The 13,061-nt window shown below is 44.9% G+C and overlaps 1 pseudogene; it reads right to left on the bottom strand.

The window, feature by feature from the left end:
• Window positions 1–1,704: 1,704 nt before the first annotated feature.
• The window catches only part of LOC127632713 (histone deacetylase 11-like), a 42,141-nt pseudogene continuing 30,784 nt past the window's right edge, over window positions 1,705–13,061 (bottom strand).

Genomic DNA, 13,061 nt, shown 5'->3' with positions numbered 1-13,061 from the left:
ACCAGCTCAGAGGTGAATCACAACATTTCAAACTTTGATTTGAAGAAAAAAATTATTTAAAAAATTGGAAAGATTTAATGGACAACAGTAAGATGTAAGAATAAATTGATCAAAACGGGTTGATTTTTGCCCATTATGCCAATTTTGCTTTGCATGCAAACACCTTAACTGGTATTTTGTCCAATATGCACATGTGTTGTGCGCATGCCTCTTCATGGTTTGTGGGGAATAATATGTTTATTTCAAATATCTTGTAAATGCAGATTTCTTGCTTTGTCAGATTTTTTTTAATAAGCTGATTGGGAGTAGTCAGCATATTTGTGTGAATGTAAACAGGTTCATTGTAATGCAAAGATCTGGAAGGGCACTTGACTTGGACCTCCCAGTCAACATTTATTAGTCACCATACAGGCAGGGCCGGTAGAATTATCTTTCATGCTGTAGGAAATTTTGGCCACCATTGGGCCAAGCAGTTCTCATATCGGAACAGTGCTGTTCAGTACCAATCCGGGCTTGTTGGCATGCTTATGGTTCTTTTTCCATTGTGGTGCTGTTTATTCTTGATTAGAATAGACTGACTGAGCAAATGACCAATCGTGAATCCCAACATCAGTACAGCCGTTTCACCAGTATGGTTCTCTGTCCTGAGTACGGTTAGCTAACCATGCTGAGAAATGCCGGCAGGGATTGTTTTTTCAATCATACCACTGGATCAAAATACACTCACCAGCCCAATAAAATGACAAATAATCCAATGATAAATCCGTGTGGATAAACACGTTCTTTAAAAAAATAAAACCCTCTTCTGCACTTCTGATTTCTAAAAATGAATCTCCTCCAGTGTTTAAAAAAATACTGTTAATCTAAATTTCGAAATGTAAAAATAAACAGTTCCATCATCTCCTTTTTACTCTCTAGATGACAGAAACCATTTTGTTAAATTGAGGCAGACAAGATCATGGCTTAAAGAACTGTCATTGCCAACCAACTGCAATGTCTCTCACACTTCCAAATGAAGAGATTCATTTCCTAATAGAGAAGGCCCCAGCCTGAAGACATTTCAAAAGCCTGCCAGCTGTAATATGACAGAGAGCACTCAGCCTGACAGTAGCCCACAATGTGATGCACAAAAATGAAAATACCAGCGTGCTGCTAAAATGGACTGGCCGCTAAAGACGGTCTCTTAGAGTAACTTCCATTTAATGTCACCGAATAGTTTAAGGCATGATAGCAGAGCAAGACAAAACAATGAGGAATCTGTAATGAATACAAAATTGATTTACAATGCTGTAATAGAATAAATCAAATTTGGTGTTGGAGAGAGCTGCCACAAATCACTCAATAAAGTCAATTCCTGGCATACTATACAGCATAGTAGACTACAGTACATGTTTTAAGTGTCTAATCTCAACACGGGGAGCTGTAGGGGAATGTATGACTGTACAAAAGACCTTACATTTGTTCATAAATTAAGAAGAGATCAGTTATTTAAAAAAAAATTGGAAACAGGCAACAAAGGGAAAATGTAAATATTACTCTTAAAGAGACAGTTAACTCAAAATTGACAATTCTGGCTCATTTACTCACCCTAATGTTGTTGACTGTCAAATGGACAAGTTTTATTATGTTTTGTGGTCCTTTGTAGTTATATATGTTTGCATTACACAAATTAATAGCATGTACAGTTTGACATGCTTGACAAGGTCAAAAGGCATTGAACGTGGCTGCTGATGACACAGACTTGCTCAACATAAGCGGCATGTGTGAGGGTCCTGCACCCTCTACAGCCTCTTCACCAATCAAACCCTGCCTGTGCAGATTCGGGATGGAATCAGTAATGATGCGGGTGGTATTCTTCTGGTAGCCCCCTGACGTCACCATTAGGATGGGGATCCCTCTCTGCCAAGCTGCCTTGAAGATGATCTCATCCCTATTTATTATACCCTGAGAGAGGGGTGAGAGTATTTTACCAGCTGTTTGATGTGGTTTTATATCTTAAGACATTTTGTAATGAATCGTTAGTAATTAAAGATTGGTGGTTTACATTTTGGTTCAGTATAATTTAGCGTTGTAGTACTCGAGACCACTTTTTGAAGGTCTCGGTCTCGTCTCGGAACCGACCGCATTTTAACTCGGTCTCGGACAAAGAGGACTTGGGATTTTATTTCAAGACCGGTCAAGACCACAACTGCGGGAATATCACTAAATTGTCAGTGCATTGTTTAATTTATTTGGCAATATCATTACTGTGATTGGATGTAAAACTTCATGCTTCAAATGCAACTAATAACTTCACTCATTTTTATTTGAAATTACCCATCACCCCTCCCCGCACCCCAAAAGTGAATGAGGGAGATAGGTGACGCAACAGCTATCTGCCTGGAAGATGTTGGCAAAATCAGCAATAATTAAATTTGGTTACCTGAACCACAAAGAATTTACAGTTGCATCCAAAAGAAAACACACAGCAGTGTGTAAATTCTGAAATGAGATTCTCACCGAGATGGCTGGGACCAAATCAAACTTTTACCGGCATTTGGAAAGAAAACATAAAAAAAGTAAGCAAAGTGGAAGTGATGCTAGCAAAGTTAGCTACCTAACCTTTGCAATCTGCTTCTGTACCAAAACTCTTCAGAAATCTCTCTCAAATCCACAGTTTGGCATTGAAGGTGCTGTCAGTCCATTGGAGAGGGTTTTTGTAGAGGGGGCATTATAATGAGACCCCATCGTGCACGTTTAGGTCACAGGATGTTGCAATCTCTCATGTTTCTAAAATGCAACCAAACTAATTTAAACTTAGCAACTACCCCTTAATGTGTTTATCTTTGGTGTTGAGCTTGGATTTATGAAGAGTGTTTTGCCACTGCAGTTGTTCAGGTTTGGCATATTAGGTTTTATTATAAGGCTATCTAATTCATTTTTATACAAGTACCAAGATGTGTAATAACTTGCTGTCATTTTTAAGTGAGTGTCAGTGAATTTCAATTGTGTTTGGAGAAGACACGTGGAGCTCCTCAAATAGAGCTGAAACAGAAATGTTGAGTGTTTTGAGAGTGTTTTGCCACTGCAGTTGTTCAGGTTTGACATATTATGCCATCATTTTTAAACTAATTTACAGCTTTTCTGCATTTTATATGTTGGAGGTTTGGCATTCTTTGTTCTGTTTTCTATGTGGTTAGAAAAATTGCACACACTTGTTGGTTCAAAATAACAACATTATATATTATATTATATATATATATATATATATATATATATATATATATATATATATATATATATATATATATATATATATATATATACTCACCTAAAGGATTATTAGGAACACCTGTTCAATTTCTCATTATTGCAATTATCTAATCAACCAATCACATGGCAGTTGTTTCAATGCATTTAGGGGTGTGGTCCTGGTCAAGACAATCTCCTGAACACCAAACTGAATGTCAGAATGGGAAAGAAAGGTGATTTAAGCAATTTTGAGCGTGGCATGGTTGTTGGTGCCAGACGGGCCGGTCTGAGTATTTCACAATCTGCTCAGTTACTGGGATTTTCACGCACATCCATTTCTAGGGTTTACAAAGAATGGTGTGAAAAGGGAAAAACATCCAGTATGCGGCAGTCCTGTGGGCTGAAAATGCCTTGTTGATGCTAGAGGTCAGAGGAGAATGGGCCGACTGATTCAAGCTGATAGAAGAGCAACTTTGCCTGAAATAACCACTCGTTACAACCGAGGTATGCAGCAAAGCATTTGTGAAGCCACAAAACGCACAACCTTGAGGCGGATGGGCTACAACAGCAGAAGACCCCACCGGGTACCACTCATCTCCACTACAAATAGGAAAAAGAGGCTACAATTTGCAAGAGCTCACCAAAATTGGACAGTTGAAGACTGAAAAAATGTTGCCTGGTCTGATGAGTCTCGATTTCTGTTGAGACATTCAGATGGTAGAGTCAGAATTTGGCGTAAACAGAATGAGAACATGGATCCATCATGCCTTGTTACCACTGTGCAGGCTGGTGGTGGTGGTGTAATGGTGTGGGGGATGTTTTCTTGGCACACTTTAGTCCCCTTAGTGCCAATTGGGCATCGTTTAAATGCCACGGCCTACCTGAGCATTGTTTCTGACCATGTCCATCCCTTTATGGCCACCATGTACCCAACCTCTGATGGCTACTTCCAGCAGGATAATGCATCATGTCACAAAGCTCAAATCATTTCAAATTGGTTTCTTGAACATGACAATGAGTTCACTGTACTAAAATGGCCCCCACAGTCACCAGATCTCAACCCAATAGAGCTTTGGGATGTGGTGGAACGGGAGCTCGTGCCCTGGATGTGCATCCCACAAATCTCAATCAACTGCAAGATGCTATCCTATCAATATGGGCCAACATTTCTAAAGAATGCTTTCAGCACCTTGTTGAATCAATGCCACGTAGAATTAAGGCAGTTCTGAAGGCGAAAGGGGGTCAAACACAGTATTAGTATGGTGTTCCTAATAATCCTTTAGGTGAGTAATATATATATATATATATATATATATATATATATATATATATATATATATATATATATATGTGTGTGTGTGTGTGGCAATAAAAGAGGTGAATGCTTTTTGTGGGTGTTTTTATAGGAATGTGGATCTTTCAGCTCAATTTGAGTGGTGCCTATGTTTGCATGTTCTACATTTTATCTTAAGTGTGTCATGAAGTGAGGGACTCGCACTGGTCTGGTCATGACTAGGGTGACCAGACATCCCGAAAAATTCGGGACAGTCCCGAAATCCAAGCAGTTGTCCCGAATCCCGAATCCTGCCCTAATTGTCCCGAAAATTAGAACAAAGTCTCATGAGCAGACTCTCGAGTAGTTATAGTGTGATAGAATATTAAAAATTGCTCATTGCCGTCCTGCAGCCAGCTCCTGTCGGCTGCTCATTGCAATCATAGACAGTAAAAGAACGTAGAGAGCTGCAGTAGGCTACGTAGACTACGTAGGCGGCAAGGCGCGAATTTCATTCATTCATTCATTCAATCTTGAAATGGAGCCTCAGGCTGGTGTCCCGGGACCCGATGAACACGTAGCTAAAAAGCAAAAACGTCTCTGCAGGTATCGGGAGGACTGGGTAGGGAAATACCCCTGGATTACTGCAGTTTTACGTGATGCTAACAAAGCGTTTTGTAATGTATGTAGGAAGAAGTTTGGTATTTCGCACGGGGGGGAGTGTGACGTCAGGCTGCATGCTAGCAGCAAACTACATATAACTAACAACACAACTGTACAGGCCAACACTTTGGTCTCATCCTTCTTTAGACGGGAGGATGATTCTATGTATAATAAAATAGCTGCTGCTGAGCTGACCTCTGTGTTCCACTGTGCGACCCACCAACAGTCATACAGATCACTTGACTGTGCTATAAATTTAACGCCAAAACTGTACTCCGACTCGGCTATAGCTAAACACATCTGCTGCGGTCGCACAAAAGCAGAAGCACTTGTCACAAACATACTGGCACCGCTCGCGTCTGACTTCTCCCAGAGCCTTGAGTCAAAGGACATGTATTTTTCTATTGACATGGATGAGCTCTACAATGAGAATTGTGCTCTGCAGGATGTCTTGCCCCCCGTTTTCGTCTGTCCTGAATTTTACCAATTCTAATCTGGTCACCCTAGTCATGACCCAGTCTCACCCTACCTTAGTTTTGGTCTTGACACGGTCTCGACCCCTCAAAGTCTTGGTCTTGTCTCGGTCTTGATACACTCTTGTCTTGGTAATGACTCGGTCTCGGTTTAAGTGGTCTTGACTACAAAACTGGTATAATGGTTATTTGCAAACTGGCCTTAGATTTGAAACCATGTTTTTTTTATAATTACTGAAAAGAAAAAAAGAATAACAGCAAGCTTATAATAGGAGGTGTTAGGCACTGAGTTGATCTAATCATCTAAGCACATTTTTGTATGTGAGTGCCCTCTTTCAGCATTAAATAGAATAAAGCTACATGGCAAAAATGGTACATGGAAAAAGAGTGTGGTGAAGTCCAGAGTGGAGACAAACTCTGGCTGGACCCATGGGACTAAACCTTTGCCAAAGCTGTTAATTAAAAATGCAAGATCAGGTCACATCATATTTGCAATCACAAACACGTATGAGAACTGATTCAAGTAGAAGGCAAAAGTGGCATAGGTTATACTCATGTGTAAGCATATCAATCAGTAACTATTTATTTTCTACATGAATGTGTCTGTAGAAGTCAGTGAGCACATGTGCTTCACTGGGAGCCTATGGCACACAGTTTAATATTGAAAGTCTGGGAACAAAGCAAAAACAATAAAATCTCTACTCAAATTGCATTTGAAAACAAGTACCATGTACCTGATAAAAAGTCCCCAGGTCAGTTTTAATGTGACCCTCATCCAGTATAAATAATGTTTCTTTTTTATTTTAAATCAACTCCTGGGACATAAAGTTGTCCAAGGTTGAAGTGACACCCATTCATACACATGTCTTTTGCCAGCATTTCTGAATATTGCAAAACAAAAATGGTGTGATCACTGTTTTAGCAGTAGTTTGAGTGAGAAGCAGAATTTGGAAGCAACATTAACACTAAAAAGACAAGCTTGGACCAGTATAATCTTCTAGTCTACAGTAGCTTGTGGACCGTCGTAGCCATGTTGTTTAGCACCAAAAAATGCTAGTTAACCAACATGGCCTTTCTAAGGGAGTCTTGCTGGTTACGCTAGTTAAGAAGCCTGGTAGGACACTCCCTTTTCAACAGAGGTTGCAGTCACCAAAATAAATAAATAGTAATAATTAAGTATGTGACATCTGTGCTTCCAGACTTCCAGAAAAGCACCAGCTGCTGCTGATATCAGTATAGCAACATACACTATAAAAAGTGATAACCCGATATTGTTACCTTAAGGAGCTAATTCTACCTTATCAAACCCTTAAAATTGGTTTTGTTGGTGTAACCTAATGTATTCATGTTGATTCAGTGATGATAAATAATATACTTTGACTTGAGAATATTGACCAGACAAGAAACCCCTGCCAAGTTCATTCACATCACAGATCTGATATACAGAGTTGAAAGGGAGAATGACTGACAGCAGTACCTGTGGGGATATCGTCAGACCCCCGAGAGGATCTCCATCAAGGATGTCCTTCCCTGACCCTTCTGAGTGGAGCTCCAACGTCTGGAGATATTACATGTCTTCTGTGCCCCAGTCCAACTCCACTTTTCGCTTAATCGCCCCTGAAGTCAGAATGTTTTAGGCTTTTATCCCATTAACTGCAGATAAAGACAAAGGGAGAGGAAAAGTGTCAGCAAACAGAACGGTTGATAGCCATTCAGAGCGGTTAATCTCTAATAATGGCCAAAGTGTGTCCCTTTTTATAAAATACTATTAAACTGGGGAAGAGCCATCAAGAGTTTGTCTGGGGCTTTATGTCTCCCACATATTTTGCTGTGTATGCAACTGAGGAGACATGCTGCAAAAACGAGATGTTCAAACAAAATGAAAATGATGTTATCATTTATACACTCTTATGTCTGTCAAACCACTTTGACTTTCTGTCTTTCCTGAAACACAAAATGAATGATTTATAACAGAATGTCCAAATTGCTCTTTTCCATGCAATGAAAGTGAATGGTGAGTACAAATGCCAAGCCAGATTGTCAGAGATGAACAACTTAAATCTCGGTTTGTAAGCAAACACATAGCTTCAGAAGACATAAAATACAAAATATCACTCAAGTAATCTACTATTATGATGCTATTTTTGGTGCTTTTTGGAACTAGACAAACCATGGTCCCCATAAACATTCTTTGTATGGAAAAGAACAGCTGGGACATAGCGGCTTAACTTCTTTTGATTTCCATATTTTGGGCGAACTATCCCTTTAAAAGGTAAAACCTAATGTAAGGCACCCTTTTATTTCTTTTCAGTACATTGCCTCTTCTGAGGCTTTTAAGACCTAATTAGTCTCTTGTGCCTTTAACTGCAGATGAGAGAAGACTATGGACTACTCAGAGTCGCAAAAAGGAGGTACGTTCTCTTTTGAATCTACTGAAAAGTCACAGAGGGAACATGTTTTAGAGGGATACTAATGAAAATGAAAAGGAAAACAAGGCCATGAAACACTTATCTTAAGAAGCCATGATGTGCCTTCAACACAGCGAGTGGGACTATTAGTCAAATGCATACAGTATTATGGGAGTTTCTGTTAATAAACTAAAAAGTCGGAAGGCCCAACATTCCTTACATTTAGCTAGTTACATAACAGTAATGCTTTAATGGAATCATATCAGGTTTGTAGCACAGTGTGCATTGAAGCTTAACAAAAGAGCATTATTTCTGTCACTCACACTCAAATGTTTGACAGAGCGAGTTAGAATGGTTGTGTTAATGGTTGTACTAATTGACAAAGATTACAGTATATTGTGACCATAATGTTGCCAGCTGAAGCGTGATGTCAGTCATTTCTTTCATTATCTACATATCAATCAAAATACTATATTTACATTTCCTGAAGGAAACAACAATGCTTGCAAGGCAGCAAAAAAGACCAATTGCAATGGTGCATGCAAATATGGCAATGACATCATTGCTGTGAGTTAGATTTTGAATGGTGAAATGTCATTGTCAATATCAAATTTTTAAATAACAGTTCACCCAAAAATGAAAATACTTTATTTACTTGTTGTCATGTCATTCCAAACCTGTATGCTATTATATTTTTTCTGAGGGACACAAAAGGAACATTTTTAAGGAATCTTCACACTGCTCTTTTTTATTCAATTATGGTTCTCTTACGAGAGGTTCTCTCGTATTGCGTAAGCTAGCTTATGCTACGGGAAAGATTCATCTTTTCTGAGATATTGAAGCCAAAAAATTATCCTTAATTTTGTATCCATTGTCAACGCAGTGCAGCAGCTGCATACCTTGAGCGGGCTAGCTAGCGAGCTCATTGGTTGCTCTGCGGCAACTGCTGCAGCCTATAGACGAACTTGAGTGAACTCGCGTCCAATGACAGGCGCCCGCGCCGTCACTGTATCAAAACCCGCCAGAATGGGCATTGCTAGAGTGCATATAAGCGTAAGTTCGTAGGCTGGAACCCTGATTTTCATCTATTCAGCGAAGCTCTTCGCACCTCTGAACTGCAGAAGCCGCGTCGGCATCTAGCAAGCTTGGACAGCGCTCGAAGAAGCCGGCCGTCTTCGCCACCTTCAGCCATCCTGCGAGCTACGCCATCCGGCGACGTATCCTTTTTAGAGCAAGCTAGTTCCTCAGCGAACTTCACAAAAAGAGCAACGAGCGTCTTTTTTAAAGATGCCTCGCACCACCTGCGCCTCATGCCGCGCCCCTCTCAGCGCCGGAGACCGCCACCTCATCTGCGCTCTCTGCCTGGGACTGGAACATGCAGAGCTCGCCCTCGCTGACAGCGGATGCGACCTCTGCGAGGAGCTTCCGATGTCGACCCTGCGGGCTCGACTCGAAGCACTCAAAACCGAAGCCACCGCGCCGCCTTTCGTTTTCGCCGCGCAGAAAGAAGCGCCGCTCCCAAAGGCTGCCGGAACCGGTGTTAGAAGCGACTACCTCGCCGGAGCCTTTCCCTCGAGCCTCGCTTTCACCCTCCCCGCCCCCCCGGGACGCGCAGTTGCCGCCGAGCGGCCGCACTGTTGCCATCTCGGATGACGAGGTGGAGGATAAGGGCTGCTGTTCCATCATGGCTTCGGACAGCGAGGAGTGGACAGGCTCCCAAGCCTCCTCCTCGGCCCAGGAATCCAGCAGGACCCGCGCCGGAGTCGAGGAAGAACTAACGCGCCTCCTCACACAGGCCGTCGACCACCTCAGGCTCGAGTGGTCACCGCCCTCTGAGCAGGCTCCCAACAGACTCGACGGCTGCTTTCTTCAGAGCCGTCGCCGCGCGGCGCCCGCGGCCCGGGCCGCTCCCTTCCTGCCGGAACTCCACGCCGAGCTCTCTAAATCGTGGAACGCACCTCTCTCAGCCAGGAACCGATCCCATGTCTCCACCTCTCTCGCTTCCATCCCCCCGGTCGAGGATTCGGTAGCAGCACACCTTTGCCCGCCCTCCGCGAGATGGCGGTCTAAGCCAGTGCTCCCGTCTAAGGCCTGCAGAACTACTTCCGCCTGTGTTGGCCGCGCCTATGCCGCCGCCGGCCAAGCCGCATCTGCTCTGCATTCCATGGCCGTTTTACAGATCCTCCAAGCGGACCTTCTTCGAGAGTGGGATGAGAAAGGCAGGCACCCAGAGGCTGTTTCAGATCTAAGGAGCGCGACGGATCTCTCCCTTCGCGCCACCAAAGCTGCAGCTCAAGCCCTAGGGAAGTGCATGTCCGTGCTGACTGTGACCGAGAGACACCTATGGCTAACGCTAGCCGACATGGGAGAAGCTGAATGCTCCACGTTCCTCAACGCGCCGCTCTCTCCGTCCGGTCTCTTCGGTTCCGCGGTGAGTGGCATTGTTGACCGTTTCTCGGAAGTCCAGAAAGCCACCCAAGCCATGAATCTCTTCCTGCCTCGTCGCGCTAGCTCCTCTGCAGGCCGCCCACGTGACCAGCCTCCTGCACGAGCCTCTTCACAGCACCCAGCTCAGCAAAGCCAGACTTCTCAGCGTCGACAGGGCGGCCGCCCTAGAATGCGCTCAGACAGCCGCCGCAGACCGCCGCCCCCCCCGCGGGCCTCGGCCTAAGATTGCGCTGAAACCTGAGCAACCGAAGTCCTCCTAGCTTTGTTGAGGAAACGATGGCTCAGTCCCGCAGCGGCCGGACCACCGTCAAAGCTTCGCCCCCTGTCAGTCCCCTTCTCTCAGGCTACTGCAGTGGTGGATTCAGCAGCCAACAAGCCGGTGATACTGCCCGCTTGCCTGCACTCAAATGCCGTTTTCACGGCGACCCAAAGAAATCTTGTAAAAAGCAAACATGCCTTATGTGTAGAAAATGTGCCCACAATCCAGTGTTCACCCCTACACACAAGCATTACACTTCCCGTGTCCCTATCAGAGCCCACTCACATAAAGCAGGCACAGCCAGCTCGAGTGTTAGAGTCAATAAACGCGCCCACGAATCCGTGCGCGCGCCCTTCTCTGCCCGCTCTGTCACACGGCCAGCAAACACCTCTCTGTATGTAAGTCCCATGCCCGTGACTATGCTCACAGCATCACTTCACAGATGTGACTCTTTCCCCATTCACCTCAATCGGGAAGTCACTCACAGAACAGCCTGTCCCTGCTGTCTGCGTGCAGTCATGCATAAGCACAGTAAGCGCGCTCACACATTCTGTTCAGCTTGCTGTGTGCGGCAATCAGGGCGACTTGGCCATTCACCCTCTAGCGTTATGCTTCAAAGCGTGGAAAGCTATCCCAGGGATATCCAAATGGGTGTTAAGCACAATAAAACAGGGCTATTTGCTACAGTTCAATCGCCGCCCTCCCCGCTTCAGAGCGCGGCTCGAAACTACTGTGAACATGGAAGCAGGCTGCATGCTTCGTTCAGAAATAGCAAACCTTCTGTGCAAAAGGGCCATAGAGAGAGTGCCACCTTCTCTGAGTGAGTCGGGGTTTTACAGCCGTTATTTTCTTGTCCCCAAGAAAGACGGCGGCCTCAGACCAATATTAGATCTCAGGGTTTTGAACAAGGTGCTCGCAAAAAGACCGTTCAAAATGCTTACAATCAGGAAACTCCTCGCGCATGTGCGCCAGGGGACTGGTTTATTTCTCTCGATCTGAAAGTGCCTACTTTCAGATTCAGATAAATCCCCGTCACAGGCCATTCTTGAGATTCGCCTTCGACGGCCAGGTTTATCAATACACCGTCCTTCCGTTCGGCCTGTCTTTAGCACCCTGTACTTTCACGAAGTGCATGGATGCGGCGCTCGCACCCCTGCAGAGTCAGGGCTTGCGAATTCTGAACTATTTGGACGATTGGCTGATTTTGGCACAGTCACATACGGAGCTTCTGTCTCACAGGACAGTTCTCCTCAGTCATCTGAACAGTTTGGGTCTTGCAGTCAATTGGACCAAGAGCTCACTACAGCCCAGTCAGGCAATTTCCTTCCTTGGAATAGAACTAGACTCCATGGCGATGACGGCTCGCTTATCTACACAGCGCGCACGCCCGTGTTCAGCGACTAGCCGCGTCCTTTCAGATGAACAGCCTCACGCCTCTGAAAAAATTTCAGAGAATGCTAGGTTACATGGCCTCAGCCGCAGCAGTACTTCAGCTGGGTTTACTGTGCATGCGCCCGCTTCAGCATTGGCTAAACACCCACGCGTCTCGCCGGGCTTGGGCCACGGGCCGCCAGCCGATCAGAGTGATTCAGACCTGTATCTCAGCTCTGCAGCCCTGGGCAGTGGCCGAATGGTATCAGCGGGGAGTGACGATGGGAGCTGTATCTCGCCGAAAAGTCATCTCGACAGACGCGTCCAACACGGGTTGGGGCGCGGTCTGCGAGGGCTCTCCGGTTTTTGGCCTATGGTCAGTTCAGGAAAAGCTCCTTCACATAAATTGTCTGGAAATGATAGAGGTCGAGTACGCGCTCGTGCGCTTCCTCCCGGTCATTCAGGGTCACCACGTACTGGTCCGTTCAGACAACAGATCTGTGGTATCCTATCTAAACCGTCAGGGCGGTGTCAGATCCAGGAACCTCTTCCATCTGACAAAACGCATACTGAGTTGGTCCCAGTGCCACCTGCGCTCGCTGAGGGCGACGCACATGCCAGGCCACCTGAACGACGGCCCAGACAGACTGTCCAGAGACAATATTTCCCCAGGGGAATGGTCCCTGCATGCTCAAACAGTCCAGAAGTTATGGAGCATATTCGGCAGAGCAGAGATAGACCTCTTTGCGTCAGAAGAGAACTCTCACTGCCCAGTATTTTTCTCAAAAAGCGAGGACGCGCTGGCCCAGGACTGGCCCAACCGCCCGCTTTACGCCTTCCCTCCCGTCTCGCTATTGCCACAGGTAATGCAGAGGATCAGGGAAACGCGTCACTCGGTGCTCCTCATAGCCCTGCGCTGGGAGAATCAGACATGG

This window comes from Xyrauchen texanus, chromosome 39 (genome assembly GCF_025860055.1).
Source record: "Xyrauchen texanus isolate HMW12.3.18 chromosome 39, RBS_HiC_50CHRs, whole genome shotgun sequence".
Taxonomy (NCBI): Eukaryota; Metazoa; Chordata; class Actinopteri; order Cypriniformes; family Catostomidae; genus Xyrauchen; species Xyrauchen texanus.
This window is presented reverse-complemented; position numbering and strand designations above follow the sequence as displayed.